Source organism: Ornithorhynchus anatinus, chromosome 19 (genome assembly GCF_004115215.2).
Source record: "Ornithorhynchus anatinus isolate Pmale09 chromosome 19, mOrnAna1.pri.v4, whole genome shotgun sequence".
Classification (NCBI taxonomy): Eukaryota; Metazoa; Chordata; class Mammalia; order Monotremata; family Ornithorhynchidae; genus Ornithorhynchus; species Ornithorhynchus anatinus.
In genome coordinates this window covers 6,853,135-6,878,077 of record NC_041746.1, presented here as the reverse complement: position 1 = coordinate 6,878,077, position 24,943 = coordinate 6,853,135, and the positions used below count along the sequence as shown (strand labels likewise).

The 24,943-nt window shown below is 37.9% G+C and overlaps 1 protein-coding gene across 5 annotated transcripts in view; it reads left to right on the top strand.

Moving 5' to 3' along the window:
* The window catches only part of DISP1 (dispatched RND transporter family member 1), a 118,362-nt gene that overhangs the window by 37,241 nt on the left and 56,178 nt on the right, over nucleotides 1-24,943 (top strand). For 2 of the 5 annotated variants that reach the window (XM_039914800.1, XM_029046988.2), the window contains exon 1: nucleotides 23,702-23,889. The exons of 2 other annotated variants lie outside the window; for them this stretch is intronic. The gene's annotated coding sequence lies outside the window, so the exon portion shown is untranslated. Of the gene's footprint in view, nucleotides 1-23,701; nucleotides 23,890-24,943 lie in introns of those variants that run through there. One more of the 5 variants, XM_029046992.2, reaches the window with a different exon arrangement.

The window sequence follows — 24,943 nt, the reverse complement described above, 5'->3', positions numbered from 1 at the left end:
TGTTCAGCACTTACTATGTTGATCCGTTCAGTTGTATTTATTGAGTACTTACTGCGTGCAGAGCCCTGTACTAAGCATTTGGGAGAGTACAATATAACAGACACATTCCCTGCCCGCAACAAGCTTACAGTCTAGAGGGGGAGACAGACATTAATATAACTAAATAAATTACAGATATGTACCTAAGTGCTGTGGGGTAGGGCCAGGCACTGTTCGAAGCACTGGGAAAGATATAAGCAAATCAGGTTTGGACACAGTCCTTGTCCAACACAGGACTCACAGGTTTAATCTACATTTTACAGACAAGGCAGCTGAGGCACAGAGAAGTTAAGTGACTGGTCCAAACTACAGGTATTTTAACTCTAGTCAAAATAAAAATTGTGAGTGAAGTCATCTGCATTTTTGACATCTGGAGTGGCTAAACTTTCCTTTCAGCAACTTCAGAGCCAAGCAATTCAGGTAGCTGATAGCAATGATGCCAGTATAATTCCTCTCTTTAATTGCTCACTCTTATTTAGTCCCTGGCTGTCAGTGCTGGTATGTCATTTCTAATAAAATTTAAAGAGAGCTGTTACAGACTTAATCTAAACCCAAATGAGAGTGGCACCAAAGTAAAACTGTGAGCCTAGAAACAAACAGGACTTTTATCAGATACTATTTGTGGGACATTTGTAATGTGGGACTTTTATTGGGTTTTGTTTTTGGTGTATTTTGTGTTTGGGAATAGGGGAGGGTTGAGAAGATAACAACCAGTCAGGAAAACCATGAATATGGGGAGGGATCCATGCATGTTGGCTTTAATGCTCTTTGTCTCTGCCCATGTGCCACTGGCTCTGCCACTTGTCAGCTGTGTCACTATGGGTAAGTCACTTAACTTCTCTGTGCCTCGGTTACCTCATCTGTAAAATGGAGATCAAGACTGTGAGCCTCATGTGGAACAACCAGATTACCCTGTATCTACCCCAGCACTTAGAACAGTGCTCTGCACATAGTAAGCACTTAAATACCAACATTATTATCATTATTATATGTCAAATCCCATTACCACTGTACCCCAAGGTAAGTCTAACAATTGTTGTTCATTCGAGATGCAGCATGAAAGAACCCAGGTCTGGGAGTCGGAGGACCTGAGTTCTAATCCCGGCTGTACCAACTGTCTGCTGCGTAACCTTGGGCAATTCACTTAACTTCTCTGTGCCACAGTTCCCCTATTTGGAAAATGGGGAATCAATCATATTTATTCAGTGCTTACTGTGTGCAGAGTACCGTACCAAGTGCTTGGGAGAGAACAATATAACAGAATTGGTAGGCAGGGGTTCCCTACCCACGTGAGCATACAGTCTACAGACATCAATAAACTATGGGTATGTACATAAGTGCTGCGGGCGGAGAGAGGGGTGAATAAAGTGGGCAAATCCCAATGCAAGGTGGATTCAGAAGGGAATGGGAGAAGAGGAAATGAGGGCTTAGGGAAGGTTTCTTGGAGGAGTTGGAGGAAAATTCAACAGGATTCAGCACCTGTTCTCCCGCCTCTTTATCCTATGAGCCCCATGTGGGACCTGATTATCTTAACTTCTCTTCCCCTAGTGCTTAGTACAGTGCTTGTCACATAGTAAGTGCTTAACAAATACCACAGTTATTTTTCTAGTGGTTTGATCTAGCACCCACCACTTTCTGCCAGACTGAGTGACTCTATCCATTGCCTAGGAGTCAGGCTGCCTTAAAGTGTGGCGCCTGAGGCGGTGCCTCAGTTTGCCCCATTTAGGGATGACCCTGTTAAAGCGCCTGTAATTTAGGCACTCTTGTTTCAAGGTTCCTTTTTTTCAGGTGTCTCACTTCTGTGCCATTCTCTCCAGATAGGACATTGGGATCACTCCTAGCCTGGGAGCCTGGGACAGCAAGGCAGGGTGGGCCTTATCCCTCTGCTCTTCGGTCTCAGTGTGCTTTCTGGTTTTAGTGCCATTCCTTGTCGATACTTTCCCTTCTCTGGCAGGAGTGCTAGGGTCTTCTTACTCCTGTATGGTTTATTGATTTTTAGATAGGCTGATGAACAAACTTCAAGTGTTCACTCTTGCAACAAGAATAGTTCTCACGAGTGACCCTGAGAATTGTTAGAGTAAATGGATCACTAAGTGAAGACAAAATGTAAGCCTCCCTTGGGTGTAATACCTGAGTTTCCTAAGGAAGGATTACCTTAATATTGAAGTCAGCTGAGCACAGATGTGGCTGAGTGCCAACTCTTTGAAGTGTTCCCCCCCGCGTCCCCCCCCCCACCAAGTTTACATCGAGTAACCCCCTTACTCCAAAGGTACAGGAAACTGGAGAGAGCTTTGATGTCAAACTCTGCTGGATGATTCTCTCTTATTTTGAACTTTCTTTGAAGCAGAATGATTCAGGATAATCTTTCCATCCATTGGGCCAATCACAGGTCCCTGGAAGTCTCCCAGAGAAAATCCATTGCCAGGAGAGAGTTGAAGATAGCTAAAAGTGATTGGAGCTGTCATGTGTTCCTTAGCTGCAAGAGAGATCTTTCAGAGTTAATCTGGTTTGCCTGGAGGCAGATGATGTGTTGATGGTGCTGGGAGTTTGCAGTTCCATTTAGAAAGCTTAGTCGGGAATACTGTGTTTTATTGCTTTCATACCTGACAGAGGTCAAGGATTTATTGATGCATTCACAACCTGAAAAATCAAATGTTCAAACATCTTTTATGTGATCAAGATGGCCCTAAGTAGCTAAAAGATTTTTTTAATCGACATTGAGTGGAGGGGTGCAGGGAAAGCAGAGGGTAAAGGCTAAGTTTCAGCAATAGCAAGCTCTCTGGTTTCTTTCCTGATGTTTAAGTAAAGGGGCTTTGGGAGCTAAAAGCTGGAATGATTTACTCTCTTGAAACTTGAAGTGTGGACTTCTTAGGCATATTTCTGCAGTATTTGTGAAACCACTGAAATACAGGTCCTTTGTCTGATTTTCATTTCCTTTGCCTACTGTTCTTCTAGTCATTGCAAGTTCATCTGGAACCTTTTGAATTAATTCAGACCAAAAGAAGTTTGTCAAGGTACTTTTACTCCACCAATATTACACTCATCTCGAAAGTCTTTCTCCTCTTTGAAGTCAATTTAGCTCAATTTGGTAATAATTACCAGACTGAATAAGAACATATTTGCAAAGTCCATTTATTTGGGATCCGAGTTATAAATCTTCAATCAAACTAGGTGAATAACATGAAAAATCAGTTCCACTGAAACATGGGCCGACTGCAATTACTATTTTTTTGGAGTGTAAGTGGAGAAGTACTAGACATAATAGAAGTGGATGTGGGTCCCTTCTTTCTCCCCCTTTCCAAGTCAAGATAGTAGGAATATAGCATCATCTTTGAGGACAGGAAAATTTACATATATATCTGTGCATAAAGTATAAAAGTAGAAATATGAAATACACTGATTTGGGGTTTACGTGGAGACTTTGTGTCCGATTTTGGGGAGGTTTATCCCATTCTGAGCCAACTGTATTTAGTTTGTTGCTGCTTCTAGTTCTCCAGGTGATTTTTTTTTCATCATTTTGGGAATTATTCATTCATTCAATCATATTGAGTGCTTAATGTGTGCAGAACATGGTACTAAGCTCTTGGAAAGTACAATTCAGCAATAAAGAGAGACAATCCTTGCCCACAGCAGGCTTACAGTCTAGAAGGGGGGAAGTAGACATCAAAACAAACAGGCATCAATAGCATCAATATAAATAAATGGAATTATAGATATATACACATCCAGACAGCCAGGTGGGCCTACCTAATTTACCTCTCTTTTGCTGATTAGCTGGCCACTAGAAGGGAAGAAGGGCGCAAATCATTTTTTCCGGCTGTACGGGTTTCTAGCTATTTTTCATAGTTAATAATAGTTATTCTAGACACTATATAGAATGGAACTAAATAGAGTGCTTATCTATGTTCCCCTCTGTCTTAATTAGAAACATTGTAACAGGAAGGAAAAATGGAAACTGAGAAAATTTAGCACTTCGAGCCTTGTCATTTGATCATTCTTTGTGGGGAGCAACAAAAAGAATTTGGTATCCATGGTATTTTGGGAGTACTGGTAATACTTGGACATGAGATGCAATTGGTTTCCAAAAATGGTTCTAAGTTGAAGAGTAAGTCAGAACCAGTCACTGGAAAATATTACAAATGGATGATTGCTTCTGGTACCAAGGTCTCATATTGTATTTTTTATTACACAGAATTTTATGCTCAAACATTTATAGTCGAACAATAGAGCTACATTAATGTGTTTATATTGACTTAGAAATATTCAGGGTAGCCAAATATTGTTTCATCAAAAGTAACATGGATGTGTCAACTCTCTATGGCGACTCTGCCTGGCAGTCAAGTAACCCTTCCCCCTTTTAAATTTTTTCTCCCTCGTCCACCTCCCCTGAGGTAGTTCCCCAAAGGAATCTAATGTTGTAAATTGAAAACTATATGTTGTATAGCTTATATGGTGTAAACTTAAAGCACATTTTAAGTCACAAATGAGGGAAAGGCAAGAAAATAAAATAAAATTTTAAATATTTGTTTTCTTAGTCCAAAAATTGGGCACTGCAATCTTAACAGGAAAGCTTAAATAGGAAAACATTGGTATAGGGGAAAAAATGATTTAGAAGTGAAATGGCAATTTTAGTAGAACCATTAAAAAAACTTTAAAATCAAAATACCCTTTTTTCCCCAAAATCTTTGAAGGATGTTAAATATGTCTGTATTTTTAAAAATATTTTGAGGCTATAAGTGATTGTAATTTGTCTTATAAAGCTATTGTTGCAGTTTCTAACGTGGAGGATAGTGTTCTTTTTTTCACAATTTTGATGCTCTTCGTTGACCTTTCTCTAAACTCTCCAAGTTTTTCAAAGTATTTTCTTCAGTTGTTTGCTGTCAAAAGGCAACAGAAGAGAAATAGTTGAGTTTGGGGTAACCTTGCTTTTATTTTTTTTTTGGCTAGGAGTTCATGAATCTCTTTTGTAAGTCTTTAAATGGTAGGTCTTTTTCACCGAAAACCACAACTTGAAAGCACAGATGCACTTAGGAATTTGAAGAACTTTTACAGATATCTGGAAAATTTATCAAGGTTTTGTTTTGCTTGGTTTTTTTACAACATTCTAGCTGTTTAAAAGCTTGAGCCTCAAATTGAGCTGCTGATTAAAGAAATCAGTTTCATATTTGGCTTGTTTAAACGCAGTACATTATTGAGATTTACTCCCGGTAGCAGGCTGCTGTGATGTTTTCATCATCACTAATGGTATTTATTGAGCACTATTCTAAGAATAGAGAATATAATACAACAGTTGGCAGACACATTCCATTCCCAAAACAAGCTTACAGTCTAATCTGTTTTGTCTGGCAACAGCTTGTGGATATTATAAAATAAATAATGAATGCATACTGCACCTACCTAAGGGCTCTACACCACTTCCAAACTGGTTTGACATCCCACACTTCAGGCTTATTAAATTGAGAATGATTAGTACTTTTTTGGGGTGAAGGATAGAAAATTTATCAGCTACTTCTCATTTTATGACTGTGACTTTGAACGGGAATATACTTGATGTCAGTGATCCTTTCTCATCTCACTGTCTATCTTAATGGAAATCACAATTCATTGTAGCTGAGGATGAAGCATCACATTGTGGGAGCTATTGAAAATGTTTATTTTGTTAATATTTAATTTTGATACTTGAAAAAAAATTTAGCAGCTGTATGTTTCTAGGAAGCAATTTTGCCCTCTGAAAGGTAATTGAATGAACCTGTCACTAAGGTCCTTCATTCTGCAGAGAGTAATATTATGTTTAATACTGAAATTACAAACCAGGTCCCCTTCCCTTGGGAAAACATTTCTCGCCATCTTTAATTTTAGCTTTTCTTACAGGTATTTGTAAATTCAAAAAACACTCCCAATGTTTTACAACATTTTGAGAGGCAAACAGGCTGGTTGTTTCAAAACTTTGTAATAATATCTGTCTGTGTGGTTTAAGACCACTTTTTGGAAAATATATCCCGTTGCATATAGTCCGTAAAATCCTTCTTAATCTCAAATTCACCAATCTTCACAGTCACGGATACATTTTTACCGTCATTACAGTTAGCACTTTTCATCTTGATGACTTGCAGTCAAATTGTTGACATATGATATTGGCTAGCCATATTCTTTGAGCAAAAACAGGTTTTTGTATTATACTTTGGGTTCTATGAAAAGATCTGGAAATTTTCTCTCTAATTATTGTGAACAACACTTTAGAGGCACTTTTCAATGCAGTCATGAAATGCTATACATTGAAATAATTGCCCATCCTTTGTAAAGGTGCACTTACAGGTTTATAAGTCTTTTTTGTGTTGGGAAGATGACTAAGATTAAAATGGTGTTTAAAGTTATGAATTAAAACACTTTCTCTGTCACTCACTTCAATCTCACAGCATGCCATAAAGAAACTGGTGAGGTGGAAGAGAAATTCTGGGTAAAGCCCACCCTAGCTGTTGAGCTTGTCCAGTATCCTGGCAGCAATTCCTATTGTCCAAGTTCTGATTCCTTCGCCTCCCCTACCACCTCTGGGTCCCCTCATGGAGCAACTTAACCCCTTCTCCCAGTAGCCCTTCGCTGCTTTTATTTTTTGCCTACTTTTCCCATTTATTTCTAGACCCTCATTATTTTACTTCATGACCTTAGGTAGTACAGTGTCTCTGAATTTCTGTACCAATCATTTTCAAAGGCCCAGAGGTATGCAACTAGTCTCCACTCTGACATGAGTTTGCTTGAATATGGATTGAGATTTCATTTTCTCTGTTAGTGTCAAAGTACCTATGTTGGTTCTCCTTCCATCAAGAGTTCAATCTACCAAACTTTTTGTTGATAACATTCCTCCCAACTCTATCGCATTATGTTTTTGTTTTTTTGAAAAGACTTTAAATGTCTTGTTAGGCCAGATTTAGAATGTACTTTAGAATTAAAATATGTCAAATGCAACACATCCATATGTTTTTTGATCAATCATGTTTTGTAGTTGCCTGAATTCTGTGTTTATTTCTAAATCTCTATCAGCTATCAAATTTTCTCCTAAAATTAGTTGTAATTTTCTTCAGTGTAAACTTACATATATTTATATTCAGTTTGCTGCATACATTGCAGGTTATAATCAGTATTTGTTTACTATCATAATAGAAGGAGGTGCCAGAAGGCTTTCCGGTATTTAAATTATTAATGAGGCATCCACCCCCCAATCCCAGGCCTGGGTTTGCCTTTACGTCTGATGTTTCTACTCATTTCCAATCATGCAAGTGAAGCATTCCTTCTGAATAGCATTAGGTTGTGGTGATATTTGCTGTACACAGTGAAACTTGCTTCTGTTTTAACTGCCTTGAAGTTTCCCCTGATTGGAGGCCTATACAGGTTTTCCCTTATTTTAACATTTTCCTCATCTTCCTTTGAAAAAATGACACTTCACTGTATTTTTAACTTCTGTACCCTGGTGTATAGTCGTAAAGTCAATTTAGGGGTAAATGTTTAATGCCATGAATCATTTCCAGTTTTGCTCATTCCCTCTATTGTGGGTTGAGTGGTTGTGCAGCGGGCGGAGGGAACTGCCCCATGTTAACTTTTCAGAAACCTCCGTATAAGAAGGTGAGAATTTGAACTTAGCCTCAACTATGTGAAATCAGAGAGTCCCAGAGAAATTTGACATATCCTTCTAAACATATTGCAGGTTAGTACCCTAAAAGGTCTGCTCCTTGATTTATTTGACTGTAGAAGACATTCCCAGGCTCCCATCTGTTTGCTTAGAGACAGCAAGACAAGATTGACTCCATATTGCAAGAGATGTGTTGGGCAGATCTCAAAGGAAGACCGTCTAGTGAATAAACATGAAATTTGTGCTCAAATAAGATTTTTCTCTTGCTTTGTCTGCTTTAGCCTTCATTTGTGTGTCAGCAATGCTCAGATCAAATAACCCTTCTGTACGAGCTAGGGAAGTATCCTTTGACTCAAACCCCTCAGCTCTTTCATGAAGGAGAAAAGTTTTCTGTTTACTTCATTTTACTAAGCAGGAAAAGTGAGGGTATAGGTGCTGGAAAAATGCCCTTACATGAATTGCCTTGAAATAACAGAAGGAATTGGAACACTCTCTATTGTGGGGTTTTTATTTTATTTCCTTGTTTCCCCCACACACACCCTTTCCCCTTTTCTTCTTACTATGGAATCACCTCCTAATCCATCAATCAATAGTATTTATTGAGCATTTACTAAGTGCAGAGCCTTCAGCTTCTTGTCTTTATGGAAGGTCACTTCTTAATGATTTATTCAAACTTTATAATTTCTTGTCTGCAACGTGGTCTAGTGCAGCATATCCTAGTGGGAGGAGCACAGTCCTGGGAGTCAAGATCAGAGTTCTAATCCCACCTCTGCCACTTACCTGCTGTATGACCTTGGACAAGTCACTTAAACTTCTCTATGCCTCATTTCCCTCATCTGCAAAATGGGGATTTATTACCTACCTTTTCTCCCTCCTCCTTAGACTGGGAGCCCCACGTGGGACCTGTATTATTATTTTTATTATTATTACTTTCTGGAGCAGTATATTTTGGAGTCTGAGTCAACAGAATTTGATGGCTTAGTGAACCTGAAGCTCATTAAAAGAAAAAAAAAACCCAAAAAGTTTCGTATATTCTCAATTTTGTATCTGTCTCAGCACTTTACTACAGCCTCTGAAAGAAAGGAAATAATCCTAATTAGGTAGAACCTCTGGTTTTTATTTAATGGAACTGAGAAGCTGGTCTTACTTGCTTAAGTATAATATTGGGGCACTTAAGAACACTTGTGAGTGGCTTAGGTTTCTCTCGGAGAGATGTTATGGAAAACCTGACCTATTTGCTTAATTAGAGGTTTTTGCTCATGTCCATAAAACTAGATGCTTAGGTAGAATGCTAATTTAATAGTTTCATTATTTTTATTGTAAAAGCATTTAATAGCCTTTTGCACATTTTTCTTGTAAATTTATTAACATTGTATATTTGATTTTATTTGATGCTTACACTGTATTGAGTGAATATATTTTTATGTACACTCTGTGTTAATTTTCAAAATGAACTAGTTTGTGTATTAATTTTCATTTATGTATACATCTATATGTATAAAATATATATTTAAGAGCTCATAATGGAAAATATGCACCTGTGATAAAAGAATGTATATGAAACATATACATGGTAAATATGTTTATACAGCTGTGCTATAATGTAATTCATTACAAGGTGCATTTATACTGTAATCGCCTCATTTTCAAGCAGCCATTAACTTTGGCTTGAAAATAGCTAATTAAAAAAATAACTTCACTCTTCAAATGCAGACTGTGTAAACAATGTATAACATCAGTCTAGCCGTTAAGTTTAAATATTAACACTTAAACTTGATAATAAGTGTACATTTACTCATTTTTGAAATAGTCCAGACTTCTTGCAAGAATGTCTTATTTATAATTTATAATTGCTTGTTGTCTATAATACCTACATTCTAGAACTTTGATTCATTTTCATTAAATTTTATTGAATCATGAATGCAAGTTTCCTATTTTAAAATCGAATTAAAATGGCCTTAAATGAAGCTATGGAAACTTGTCTTCAACCTCCGAGTTCACCATGGGATATAAGTGGATAGCATTAGATGAGTTTTAATACTTCATCTGTGAACACAATTTTTCACAAAGAAGAGTATTCATTAGCATTAATTGTCATTGCTGTTGTGTGAGTTGGGGGACGGGACAGCGCAAAACCGATGTAGTGACTACTACAGTCTCTTATTCAAACTGCTTCTTCCCCCTTCCCTGCACCATGCCTCCACACTGAGGTGGCATGTGCTAGCTGGACTTTTATCATTTCCTAGATCCTACAGTCACCAGACTTGTGCAAAAAAAAAAAAATGGCCAGCGTGTTCTCTGGAAAGCTAGTAGATAAGGGCCACTTATGTGAGACATTTTTGGAGTACTGAAAAGCCTCTGATTCTGAGGGCCACAAGGACTTCAACAAAGCTAGCCTTATGGGATCCAACCAACTCAGGACTTATTGGTGAAAATGAACAGACTGCCTACCTGAGGTAGAACTGTTCAAATGATCTGTTTAGTATCAACAATCGCAAAGGAGTTTGGCAAGAAGATACTAATTTTGAAACTATTTTCACAAGTTCTGGAAACACTGGTTGAATTGGATAAATGGAATCCATGTGTGGCTCAGTGGAAAGAGCACGGGCTTTGGAGTCAGAGGTCATGGGTTCGAATGCCGGCTCAGCCACTTGTCAGCTGTGTGACTTCGGGCAAGTCACTTAACTTCTCGGTGCCTCAGTTACCTCATCTGTAAAATGGGGATTAAGACTGTGAGCCCCACGTGGGACTACCTGATTCCCCTGTGTCTACCCCAGCACTTAGAACAGTGCTCGGCACATAGTACTTAACAAATACCAACATTATTATTATGATGATGAATCTACTAATTGTAGTCTGTTGCTGAGTATTTAATAAGGGCACTCCATGTCCATTCTTCTTCCCTCCCTGACCACCATCTTCAACCGATCACTGTCCAGTGACTCCTTCCTCTCAGCTTTTCAAATCCATCTTCATATCTCCTATTATTATCTCCGATCCTAAAAAAAGCTCCCCTTTTCCCACTGTACCATCCAGGTATTGCCACCCCATTTTCCTCTTACCATTCCCTTCCAAACCCTTTGAATAAGTTGTTTACACTTACTGCTTCCACCACTTCTCCAACTCGCTCCTCAACCCTCTTCAGTATGGCTACTGTCCCCTTCACCCCACTGAAACTACTCTCTCCAAAGTCACCAAGACCTTTTTCCTGTCAAATCTAACTGACTCTCTTATACCTACTTGACCTTTCAGCAGCCTTTGTTACTGTGGCCCACTCCCTTCTCTCAGAAACACTGTTTAATTTTGGTTTCCTTACATTGTCCTTCCCTGGTTTTCCTCTTCCCCTTCTGGTAATTCCCTGTCCGTCTCTTTCACTGACTCTTCCTCTGCCTCTCACCCTGTAATTGTGGGGATTTCTCAAGGATTCAGCATGGGTCACCTTCTTTTCTCAGTATTTGCCCATTCCTGTGGGGAGCTAGTTTATCTGCTGTCAAATTCCCAGCTACCATCTCTTTGCAGATCTAACCTCTCAGTAAAGGCCTTTCTTCTTTGTCACCTTGAATTTTCTCCTACCTTCTGGTCACCACTATTTGGATGTCCCACCAACGCCGCAAGCTCAACATGTCCAAAATTGAACTCATCTTTCCTCCCAAACCCTGTATTGCCCACAACTTTCACATCACTGTTAACAACACTACTGTCTTCCTTATCGCTTAAGCCTGCAACCTCAGCTCTCTCCTGGACTCATCTCTCTCTTTCAACCCACATATTCAGTTCACCAAATCCTGTTGGTTCTCTCTTCACATCTCCAGAACCCAACCTTTCCTCTCCATCCAAAGTGCCCTCACCCTGGTCCACGCATTTGTCATATCCAATCTCTATTAGTGCATCAGCCTCCCCACTGACTTCCCTGCCTCTAGCTCCTCCCTCTTCTGTCTTTACTTCTCTTCTGCAAGTATAATTTTCCTAAAACATCATTCTACCTCTGCCTCCCCACTCCTCAAAAACCTCCAATGATTCCCCAGCTGTCTCCCTACAAGCAGGAACTCCTGACCACTGGCTTTAAGCCACTGTCAGCTATCATTCCAGGATTTATCCTTGCTCTTCTCCCACTACAACCCACCCTATACACTCTTTGCTAATGCCAACCTACTCACTGAACCTCGCTCTTTTCTCTCTCTCCTCCTTCTCTCCCCACTGACCTCTTGCTCTGTAGATTGTAAGTGCTCAATAAATACCATTGACTGACTATGATATTTTCCTAAGCACTTAGTACAGTGCTCTGCACACAGTAACCATTAAATAATTACCATTGTTTGTTACCTCACTGTCTCCTCCCTCTCACTAGATTGTGAGTCCCTTGGTAGCTGGGAATTTAACAAATGTTATTTACAACATCCCAAAAGTGACTGAAGGCACTCTAAGCCCTCCTTAGGTAAAAGAGTGCTGGAGTTCAGGTAATACAAATCCTCTCTCCCTCTAGCTTCCTTCCGTTCATCCCATCCGCTCTTTTGACTGCCTTGCTGGTAACTCAGAGAGGGGCATCATCTCTTCTAAATAACCCAAAATAACTATGACTGACAGTAATTAGATGTGTTACTCAGTTTTTTGTTGTTGATACTGGAACAGAAAACAAACAGGATAGATGATAAGGAAGTCACATCATAGCAGGATAGAATGTTTCTCAGATAAAAATTAAGCTGGATTTTCTGCCTTGAAGAAATTGCATCATTGAGCAATATCAGGAAGCTGTCCATACATAACAGCATCAGGCAAAATAGTCCATGAGTTCAGAAGCAGATCTTTGGCTTCAGAGGCTTTCTCCAAGGAGCATTTATTGAAAAGTGCTGCAGGCATTGCAATGTACTAGGCCCTGCTTTTACACGGTTGGCCATTTAGCATATCCTTTAGGGCCTCAGTCAAAGGTCTCTTAGCCCATTCCTAAAAGTTGGTTCTTCTAGGGTATAATAGTAGATGATGGGAGAACCTCAGACAAATAGCATGCTACTGAAGCTTTGCCTAGCTACTTATTGTGGCTATTTTGCTCTGTGTGCCTTCAAAGACTTAGAGGAAGCCTTTGATATGTGTGCTCCTTTCTCAGATCCATCTTGCAATCAAACAAGCGTTTGACTCTGTGTGTGAGTGTATTGTGATCTTAACCATGAGGAATTAATTTTAGTTCTAAATTTTGTAAAAGTAAAGTTTAAGTTGAACCTCAAAAAGTCATTCTTAATGTAATACAGGGAAGGTAATTTATTAGATTTAATCCTTTGTTAAAAAAGACAAAAATTATTTTGCACTGCATATATTTTTAGTATATTTTTGAAAAGTTCATTCCTGGTGTATGGAAACTTACTTCATTCATAAGCTTCCTTTCTTAGTTTGTTACACTCTTATTGATTGGGATCTTTGATTTTTTACTTGAGAAAAATGAGCCAAGAGTATTGTTTTCTCTAGATATAGACCTCTGAAAACAAGTCTTTTTTTTTTACTCTGTATAGGGCCTTGATTATCCCAGTAATAATAATAATAATGGCATTTGTTAAGCACTTACTATGTGTAAAGCACTGTTCTAAGCATACCTTTCTTTATGTTCTCTTTTTGAGATTCTTTCTTTTCAAATACCCTTCCTCCCCACGACAATAAATTTAACCTAAAGTCATAGACATTGTATTTTTCACCGGGGAGTTTCTTGCTAAGTTAAAACGATCCAACGATTCACCTACGTGTGTGCCTCTAGGAAACTAGAACATCTTATAATTACTGAATTCAAATGTAGGGTGATCCTATTGCAACCTTGCAGAGCGATTTGTAATATTAGCCGAAATAATTTTTCATCCCAAGTGGGACGTAAAGAAGCTCAAAATACAGAACTAGTGCAATTTGTTTTTTTATCAATTTTACTAGCACTTTTAGTTATCAGAATCCTGTTGGTTTTAAGGCCTGTGCCTAACTTTTTCCAAGGCCTCAACTTTTGGTTCTGTGCCAGTTTGCATGGCCTTACTCACTTTGCTATCTATCTCAGTAATACCTTGCTATTTGTGGTCTTGTTTGAGGATTTGTGACCCCGACTGTGACCTGTTTTGTGGTTGCAGCATCATGTTTCACTTATTTTCAGTTAAAAAAAAGGCCTAAAATTTTGCTCCCCAGCGTAACATTATAAAAGCCATGTTATTGTTTGATTTTATTGTAATTATTTTGGGGTCATGGATAAGACGATCATTAGTTGTGACAGAATAACCTCCCCTCAGTGGGATCTGTGAGATATTACTGTTTAGTTACCAACTACCTGTTAGGCACTGTGCAGAATTTATATTAATACTGTCCTTTAATAATGTTGAAGTGTAAATGGGATTGTCATTTGCTTTACTACCCTGCATTTGCATGCTTGGAACTTGATGAAAAGAGATGAAAGATATGGGAGTAGTTCTGTGACTTAGCCATATGCATATAATGATGTTGAAAATGTTGGCTACAGAGGTCCCTCATTTAAAGTGATCCTGGATATTTTTAATTTGCAACATTTGACTTGAGATACAGATATTTAGAATGCTATGAAAGTAGGACACTCAAATCTGCCTAATAGCTAGAACTTCTTTAGGGAACTGGGGAACCTTTGTCTGACAATACAAGCCTAAAGCACATAAAGCCAGGCACTGCAAGAATGGAATTTCTACCGTATAGGACAAGTTAGCATACCTTCAATTTAGCTTGTTAAAGTGTTTCTGAAAATGCTATATAGTTTAGACAGACCACAAAAAGATTGAGTGATTGAAAAGGCATCTTTTGTTCTCTAAAATACCCTTTTCTGGCAAGCTTGGAAAAGAAAGTGCACCTGTTTGCGCAAAGCTCAAATATTTAGTACTCATAAAAGAGACATCAAAAACTCAAATCCACTTAGAATTTGCTGACCATGAAAATAACTGATGATGAATTTTTAATATTTTATGAATTATTATGGAAATTGGCTTTTCCCACCACAGGACATGGAATGTAAAATAAATATGGTGTTGGTGGTATGGTTGTAGTATTTAAAATCTAAATTTCTGGCTTTGAAAGAGCTGGTTTATTGCAATCCCCAAGTTAATAAGATGCTGCATTTTCCTTGGCTTAAACAAGTAAACTGATTCATTGAAATATTAAAACCCCATGATGTTTTATTAATTTTAATAATGTTTCTTTAGCATGCTTAGCAATCAGATAACTTTTAAGGATATGTCTCCCTTGTTCCTTTTCTCTCCTCCTTCCTTTCTCTCTCCTTCTCTGTCTGCCTTCATTATTTCACATAAGCAAATGTTTTCATCAAATTCAATATTAGGTATCCAGGCCCAGTACATTGCTATATTTGGTTTGTTGCAAAAGTACTTAAAAATTAATGTTCACAATAAAATTGGAACTGACATTAATGAAGATGGACTTGAATTCTAGCCCAGGGTAGTCATTTGATTGCACAGCTGCCCCCAAATGACTGGCCCAAATGTTTAAATATGTATTCATGACTCACAATGGCATCATAGAGTTATTAAGCTTAATTCTCCCAGTGCCTCCCTTTACTCCCTGGTAGTAAGTTAGACACTTTGGCACATATGATGGTTCTTCTTTTATTAATTTGGGGGGTGGGGGCTCGGGTGGTTTTATGCACCCCATTTAAACAAAAAACTCCTTGGTCCTATTGATTTGACTAATACTGTTAGATGCTTTCCCCATCTGTGTTTGGGTTTACAATGATGCCAGGTAATCTGATGGAAACCATGGGCTGTTACAAAATTCTTTGTTCATCTATTTACAGTTAAACTAGATTAAAAGGGTAAAGATTTAAATTTTTAAAAAGGCAGGTTTTCATGAAAACTTCCTGTAATGGGAGTAGTCCCAAAGGACAGTTGCCTTTCAAATGGTGTAGTTTCAGGATAAGTGTAATATTGAATAATAATCAAATTACTATCCAAAATCCAGTAAGCTGAAGGGGGTATTAGTTTTATGCTTTGAAGTGGGGGATCAGGAAATAAATTTTCCTCCCACAGTGTGAGGGGTACAGGTTTACAATGAATTCGAGTTGTAATTCTCTGGATCAATTCAGGGGATTTTACCCCTGCAGCAAAACCACCAAATGTGCATAGCACCCATCAACCTTTTCGACAGTACCCTACTCAGAAAAGTGGTCAGTATTTGTGAAACTAGCAGTAAGAGCTATTGATTATCAGTGAAAAATTGCACCCCTAAAATAGTCAGTAAATAAGGGTCTTTCCAAAATTGGCCCTAAAATTTTGAAGTGAGAAGATCAGAAAGTGTTGTCATCGAACTAGAAAAAAGGTAAGATTGAAGACCATTTTGAAGGCTTAAGAACAGATCCTTTGTTTTCTACCTTGGGAATCTCAGCCTGATTCTTGGGTAGTGGGTTTTCTTTTTTCCAAAACCAGAAGAGTTGGGGGCATGTTGCAGAAGTGTTGTATTTGGCAGTGGGAAGGATGAATCCTCTCTTGCTTAATATCCCATGGGGATGGACTGGAAGAGTATGTGGTGTCCTCTTAGATGACTGAGGAAAAGCATAAGTCGTGGGATGGAAAAATGAATGGAACCTCAGGAATAGAAGTAGAGAGTCCAGATAGGAATTCTAGGTTCTTGACCTCGGGCCTCTTTGGAATCCTTGGCACTTGACCTAGGACACCCAAGACAGAGAAGGATGGGGATGAAGGGGGGAATTGCATAACTTTGACACTTTGAGTAAGCCAGCTGAACTCTGAAATGAGGAATTTGCTGATTTTTCTTCTCCATTGTAGTATTTTTCATTTGTATCTTTTTACAGTAATTTAAAATGACAAGCATTTTTCCATGTCTCCCGTTGATTTAACTTATCATTTTCAAAGTTTGCTTTCATGTAAAATTATTATAACATGAATTTTTTGATAACAAAGTACTGTTAGATTCTAACAGTGCAGCCATATATTATATTATTGTCATTTAGCATATGCACTTTGCAAAGGGGTGGAGTATTTATAATATAATCAGATCACAAATAGTCCCTGTCCCACATGGGGCTCACAGCCTTACAATTTTACAGTCTCCCATAGTAAACTGTATCATCCCCATTTTACAGGTGAGGAAACTGAACCACAGAGGGGTTAAGTGACTTGTCCAATGTCAAGTGGCATGCTTTACCTTGGTAGTAGGCATGAATAAGTCATGGGCTTTAGTTTAGAAAGGTGGAAAGTTTTGAGCATAGTTTAGAAAATTCCCTGGTTTCTATCTTAAAATGTTGAAATCCAGGATCATTCTAAAGGGTACAAATTCTGTCATGGAGTACTAATTAAGATTGTGAAATGATTTTCACTGGTGAATTTTGAGAACAGAGCTGACTGTATTCTAGGCAAAGAGATGACATTCTTTTAGTTAACAATCCCAGCTCATAGAGAGACTGCACTCTTCTAGTGTAAATGCTAGGCAGGTAACTTTTGGGTACCCTACTTTGCTCCCACAGAGCCTAGGTTTGTTTTTTGGATGGAAGGCACACTCTCTACATCCTCTGAAATAGTGATTTATCTTCTTGTCTACAACAGGGAAATATGTAAGCAGGGCAGAAATCACGTTTTACAACTGTATTGTATTCTAATCTCCAAAGCACTAAGTGCAGCAGTCTGTACACCAGAAGAGCTCAATAGATACCATCGATTTGATAAAAAGCTGCTTAATAATGAAATTTAAATTCTAGCTTTGTACTTTTGGGATGCTTTAAAATAGTTTTTTTCTGCAACTTTAGAGGCTCATAAATGATTCCAACAGGATTTTCCTTCAGCTTTGTTTTAAAAACACTCATCTTTCCTCTTTATCATTGCCTTTCCCCTTGAATTCTTGAAAGTACTGCAAAGAGAGATGAGTTTTATTTTTGACGTCTAAACAATTTTCTGAAACCAGACATAACACAAGTTTCATATTTTTGAACCATTTGAACTAAAGTTCTCAAGAACAACGAATGACTGTTTTCAACATCTTATAAGGCCATTCCTGCAGTATATGTGAAATAGTTAACCTTAATACATTCTCTATCTCAAAACCTTTAGAAGTCTGGCAAGTGTAGGGCCCTCATCTTGCCAAAAATAATAGTACTGTGGACTCTGAAATATATAAGCAAAACTGGATTATAATTTTTTTCTCCACTCTTATTCTTAACTTCATTTCGTACAAGGTAATACTGTGTAGTTGACTTATATTAACCCAGGCTGTTAGCAGTTGTAGCACTGTTTCCATACTTTTCACCAGACTTGCTGCCTAGATTTTCTCACTTGGTGGGGATTAAATTATGTGTTTTTACTTGTTAAGAAAAGCTAGGGTAGTAATTGTACATTACGGAGAACAAAAATGAAAGAAGTTTAAATATAAAGATGACTTATCTAACTGTTCTGAGTCTTATTTTTCGTTAGGCAAAATACAAATTTCACATTAATCATCTTTGTGAACCAAAGTATTTCAAGTAGTTTTGAAATGGTGTTGTAATGGCTGATTGAATGTAGATTGGAGTCAAAGCCCAATAACCTTCAATCAGAAGGTACATATTGTGCCAGGAAGTTTTACAGTGGTGGTAAAGTATCTTACTTTAAAATCTTGTACAGCAAACTGAAAAGAGTCTTTGGAAGCTCTCCACAGCCTGTGGGTGCATTATGCTTTGATTTTCAATCAGCATACATCACAAGAAAACAGTCATTGGTTGACTGTCTAGAGCCTAGCATTTTGGGCTATATTGGGTATTAGAACTTTTTCAATTCTGGACTAGGCTGAAAGGTGAGATTTTTTTTTTCTATGACTACAAGTATAATGAACGCTTTTGCTTTTGAATTGCCCTGTTCATTTGAAAAATTGGGTTCTTATGAGGATTTGAATGTAGTTTTTGCAAGGGCTCTTCATAGCTTCATTTTTTCCACTTGATTTTTTTTATCGCATAATAGTTTTTGAGTTTAGACTAGAGTCCATCCTCTGTCTCCAAAACTTTAGTTCCTTATTCCAACCTATCACCTTGGAGTGTCTAAATCTGCGGACCTCATTTTAACTTTTACTTCTCTTTTCCCTCTGCTCCTACTTCATTGTATGTTCTTGACCTCATGTCTTTCACAAACAACCTGCTCTTATACCTTGTACTTTCAGAAGCTCTCCATTTTCTCCTTCTATTTGGAGCTCTCCAGGGGACCAGTGGGTCAGGACTGGGAACTGCAAGAGCCTTAAATTTTATTAACCAGGAGGATTTGCTGATGTCAGGGTTCCTGTGGGCTATCTTGGCTCTATTTGTCCCAGAAATTGATTTGTGTGTGTGTGTGTGTGTGTGTGTGTGTGTGTGTGTGTGCAAAAAGAAAAAAAAACTTGAACATATATACTTGTCCCATTTAAAACTGGCCTCTGAGCAGAGCCCTGTTCTGGTGGTGATGGGGTGTTAAAAAGGAAAAATTCACTCTACTGTTTAAAAAATACAGATGCCAACTGATGGCAGTGTTTTGGGGGTTGGTAAACACATGTAAATGGTGGCCGGTTCTTTTATTGAAGGTGACACAGTCAATCAATGGTACTTATTGAGTGCTTACTATGTGCAGAGCACTGTACTCAGTGCTTGGGAGAGTAGAGTACGGCAGAATTAGCAGACTCGTTCCTTGACCTTAACGAGCTTTCAGTCTAAGTTTGAAGGTCCTTGACTTCGTAGTCGAATGTTATGGTATTGATAATGAGGAAATGGTTTCTAACTTGTTCCAGGGCATCTGTGGCGGTGGGGGGTGGGGGATCCCATCACGAAAACCACATTTGCTGCCAGTAAACCTTTATTGAAAATTTAAAGTAGACAAATTAATGTTTGTGTCCCTGAAGACTGCACATGCCCTCTCTTGCCTCCAGAGGGCTTTTTTTTTAAAATGGGAATTTTGCAAAATTTTCATTCCTTATTTTTGCTTCAATTTTCAAATTTCTTCTGTGGATTTCATCTAGTTCTGGATCATATTTACTTAACTGCTGATGTAACCTCAGGTGGTTTAAGAAGGGTAGACAAATAGTAATGAACAGGGCAGATCCAAATGAAACTAGGCTTGTGCTAGGGACAAATAAAAAAGTTTCTAAATGAAATTCCCTAAAACGGAATTATGACTTGCTTAATGGGGTCCTTGGTATGTAGTACAGGTAGTTTCTAGTGAAAAAGGAAAGAACTTGAGACCTTTACCTTGCTTTGTGAAAAAAATCACATTAGTTATATAGATATGTCATTATAGCTGTTTTGCAGGCAAATTACATTTCAGAGTGACAGATCTTCACAGTAAATGGTCAGAATATTCCATTGGTTGACTTTATCAGAAGTAAAAATCTCCACATCAACCAATGAGACTTCTAGGTCGGCAAATAGCTGAGCCAGATTCAGTTCAATAAAACCTCCTCTGTCTGGCGGTGACTTCAGTCACTCTGCATCTTCCACTACTTGAGGTGGGGGGGGGGGGGGTGTTGATCGAACAATCATGGACATAGAAAACTATTCCCAATCCAATAGGGGAATCTTCTTTGATCACCTGGGGGTGCAAATTGGAAGCTGTGAACAGACAAATCTTGGTTGATATAGAATTCTTCACTTCCCTTGCCCTTATGCTCATGATAGGGGACAAAAGGTTAAATCTGACTCCTTGCTGTTATTGAAGATCACTTTGCTCAGTGATCGAACTATTAGCATTAGTTTAATCATGTTGACACTTAGCCATATGAGATTTGTTTTTCAACAGTTTGTTATAGTACCCAACTAAAAGTTTGGGGGGGATATAGGATAGAAAAATTTTTTCCAAGGCTAATTATATGTCTTTTCTTTATTTTCCAATGTTAGGTGATTTTTTTGTTTCCCTTTTTGTTTGGCATGCATATCTGTTGGATAAATATCACTACACTGTGTAAACACTACTTTAACATTTCCTTGTGCATTTGAATAGATTTTGTTGCCTTTTAATCCGATGGTTGTTCCAAGTCTTGTCTATCAATTTGTTCAGCCTGTCTAGTTTTGGGATTTTGAAGTATTTTAGATGGTCCTGTGTGCTGTGAGCTCGTTGTGGGCAGGGAATGTGTTTGATGTTATATCGTATTCTCCCAAGCAGTTAGTACAGTGCTTTGCACACAGTAAGCGTTCAATAAATATGATCATTAATAATAATGAGAATAACTAGAAGAAAATATAAAAATTCAGATTTTGCAAAAATTACCATTGGTGGTAAAGTCCTCAATCAGCTTGCCCCATCCTGCCTTACCTCATTCATCTCATATAACAACCCATCTTGCACTCTTCCCTCCTCTAACACCAACCTACTGTTTGGATCTTGACCACTGCCCCCTTGCCCATGTTCTCCCTTTGGTCTAGACCTCCCTCCTCCTCCATATGTGACAGACTTCAAAACCTTATTAAAATCACAACTCCTCCAAGAGGCTTTCCCCAACTAAGCCCTTGTTTCCCCTAATCCCTTTTGCATCACCTATACAGTTGGATCTTTACCCTCTAAGCACTTGATATTCTTCTCACCCTCAGTCCCTCAGGACTTATGTACATATCCATAATTTATTTTGACGTTTTTTTTTTCTAGACTGTAAGCTCACTGTGGCCAGGGAATGGGTCTACCAACTCCCAAGCTCTGTATTCTCCCAAACTCTTAGTACAGTGCACTGCACCTCATAAGCACCCTACAAATACCACTGGTTGATTGAAAAGGTAGTTAGGTCCTAAATGATTAGTTGAAGGAAGTCGAGCTGGTGTTTATCAGGGTTTTGCGTAAGTGCTTTTATTTTCAATCTGTAAGCTTTTTAAAATATCCTTCAACTCATGTGTGAGTGTGTGTACGTTATATGTATGTACTCTTTTGAAATAACCCAGATGCCAATAGTAAATTGTGAACGTATTTGATCTGTAAAAGCAGAAATTCCTATTCATTCAGACTGATGGTGAGTTTGCTATTTCTTCAAAACAGTTATGCTAAACACATTGCAATAACTTTGAGCTTGAACAGTGATGTGATTGCACACAATTGTGATTACTCTGTGAACTGTGTCTGACAAAAGATTTTTACAATTTAGCATAGTTTAGAGTAACTGTATCCAATCGGATTAACTTGTATCTAACCCAACACTTAGTACAGTGTATGGCACATAGTGTGTAAAAATGCTGTTATTAACATTATTATTATTTGCCAGCTTCTGAGAGGTTTAGATGTGTGTTTTTATATTCTAAAAGACTTTTATAAACAGCAATTGAATAGAAAAGTATGTTCCACTTTTTAAAACTATTTTTCTGATGCCTGTGGTACTAGATTGTTTAAATATTTTTAGTATAGCCCTAACTGAATCATTGCTCAGCTGATAATGTTGAGCCCTCAGTCTGATCATAAAAGGATAATGTTTTGTTTTAGCTTCATTCTATTTTTTTTTACTTTTTCATAATGACTAAATGTTAATAAACATAACCTACAGCAGAATGACATTTTGGACTGAGCTCAGCTGTTGAAGGGGCTGGTAATGTTTTAACAGCAGCTGTTCCTTTACTTTTATAAAGTGTTGTATTTTACCCCCCACTTCCATTACCTCCTGCCATTTCACAGTCAAGAGAAAAAGATACATACAGTGTGACATGAAAAAAACTATTTAAAAAGAAAGCTAGAAGTGTGAAGGATGATAGTACTTCTCTCTTTTTCTGTAAATTTATTATATAGGCAAAATATTCAGTCATCTTAAAAAAAGTAAGAATGGAGTGATTGGAAGCAGATCAGTTCATTGTTTATGAACAACAATGTATAGGTTGAAACAGAAGTGAAGTTTTGAATGTGAATTTTCACTGATTCCAGAAAACTTGCAGCATCAGTTAGTGTCTAAAGCAGTGGCTGAACCTATCTTGGCAAATGAGACAACATAATTATTTTAAGTAGAGGCATCAGGAACCTCTAGGACATATGTTAACTGATGTAAAGATCTTTCCAAAGTCATATATGGTATCAAAATGGAAAAAAAAAAACCCTACATTCCAAGTTTTTAATTTTAGTTTGCAATGGCGTGCAAATTAAGGTGAAATCAGTTTATATGAACCAAACCAATTGTATCAAAATATTACTTTGAATAAAGATCCATATCTGTTGAATCAATTTTCATATTAGATCTTATACCTTTTGAAATATGGATTCGGGTGGTAATACTGTTTTTGTGGCCTTATGACTGTTGTGTCACAAAGAAGACATTGCATTGTCTTAGCCGTTAGCTTGTCTTGGTGCTTGTTTTTTCACTGGCAGCATTTTGTAATGATTAAGGCTTGCCAGAAGAATTCTTGTTTAATAGTTGAGCCCATCAGTGTTTTAGATTTCATGGGTGAGCCAAATTCCTGCATCTTTGCTAATGAATGTCACCTGCAACCATGCGACATTTGTTCCTAGGGTTATTTAAAGGCTGTAACGATGTGGTTGGAAGAGTCTGGTGAAACAGACATTGGAATGGCCCCCAAATTTGCCAGTCAAACAGGGTCCATTTTTTGTTTGCATACTCTATTTTTTTCATGACATTGTATAGAATTGGAGTTAGAACTTGGTGGCTGGTTCCCTTCCTTTTTAAAGTCTGACTCTTTTAAGGTCTGTGAACTTTCCACTCCTGAAGTACATGCACAAGAGCTGTTTGTAAAATAAATAAATAACTCGACAGTCTTTAAAGCATGGAAATAGCCGTTTGTATGAAGTTTCATCCTACAACTTTAAGTGTACTAACAGAACTTTCAGTCCAAGACACAAAGTTAGTCTAAGCAGCTAAATAAGTTCATCTAACAGGGGTTTAATCTATTTACTGATTTTAAGTCACAGATCAAAGCAAGGCATAACTGAAAACAGCACTTTGTGCAACTTTCCTGTAGAAGCAGGAAAAGGCTAGAAATTACATGTCACCTTCATATCCTGGCTTGCTTGACCTTGTGTTAAGATCAAGCCGTCGGTATGCCAGCTGTTACCATTAAGATCCTGCCCCTGGGGGTTAAGTTAGGAGAGAAACTCTCCTGTCCTATAGGAGAGCAAATACTGGCAGTTCCAGCCCCTTCACATACCTCATTCAAAGCAGTCTGCATGTGCTTGTCATTCAGTCTTGCCTCCCGTTGAATTCATCGCGAAGCTTTCCAACCAACTTGTTGCTTTCCGCTGCTCCTGCAGTCATTTGCAAGCCTGGAGAAGACTGGAGAGAAAACACTGCGATTATCTCATTCCGTTTTAAAGGTATTTTTTTCTGTTGTTGTTACCTTCAGCTAGTTAAAAGTGTGCAGTTCTTAATTGTGGAAGACAGTTGAAAATCAAGCCGTAGTTTCTGTTGGTGGCCCTAAGAATCAGTGATAGAGAATTTTCTGATGTGAACTTTAATAAATGGGACTTAAGGCTAAGTTATAGGCTCTGAATACCCCGTTAAACATTGTAAGAGGATTCTTGGTTAATGGTAGAGTTCTGTATTGACTGAGAATGACTAATTGACCAAGTCGTACAGTAAGAATTATACTAAACTAAAATGCTTCTCTTGTGGTAAATCTAGTTTTTCCTATAAGTGGAGGGAGTATCATAGACAAAATCAGAGGAAATGGTGAAGCCTGCTTTTACAATTACCAGTTTGCAATGCAGTATAAATGGAAAATTAGAGAAAGTTCAGTCAATAACGACTGACCCATTTGTTTAATAAAATATTATTGAGTTCTACATAGGGTTCATCTGTCAGCATTCACCCATATCATCTTTATGTATTGGAGAAACAAACTTAGACATGTTTTATTCTATCAAGTACATCCCCCAAATCACATCTTTGTTCGGGAGTACAAATTGGAAGCTCTTTTGAGGTTAATGAAATGTTGCAAGCATTGTAATCGCAGGAACATGCTAACCATTATTTCTGAATTAAAAGAAAATTCAGGTAAATTTGAATATTATGTAGATTTTTTGCATTGTAAATGTTCAGTCAGATATAAAATTTTACAACTGAATTTAATGGTGGGTTTGGGGTTAGCTTCTGGACTTCTGTGGGAGACAAAAATGGTAAAAAAAAAATTCTTCAATTTTGTGGAAAACTTTGAAATTTCTTTTTAAACTGCTGATTAAGCTCCATATGGGCAGGGAACGTGTCTACTTGTTCTGTTATAATGTACTCTCCTGAGCATTTAGTGCAGTGTTCTGCACATAGCGCTCAATAGGTACCATTGATTAAGTAAAATTACAAATTAAGATCAAACCATACTTTAAGCGAACCCCCCCACATGTGAGCTAATTTCAGGTCTCACTACATTTAACT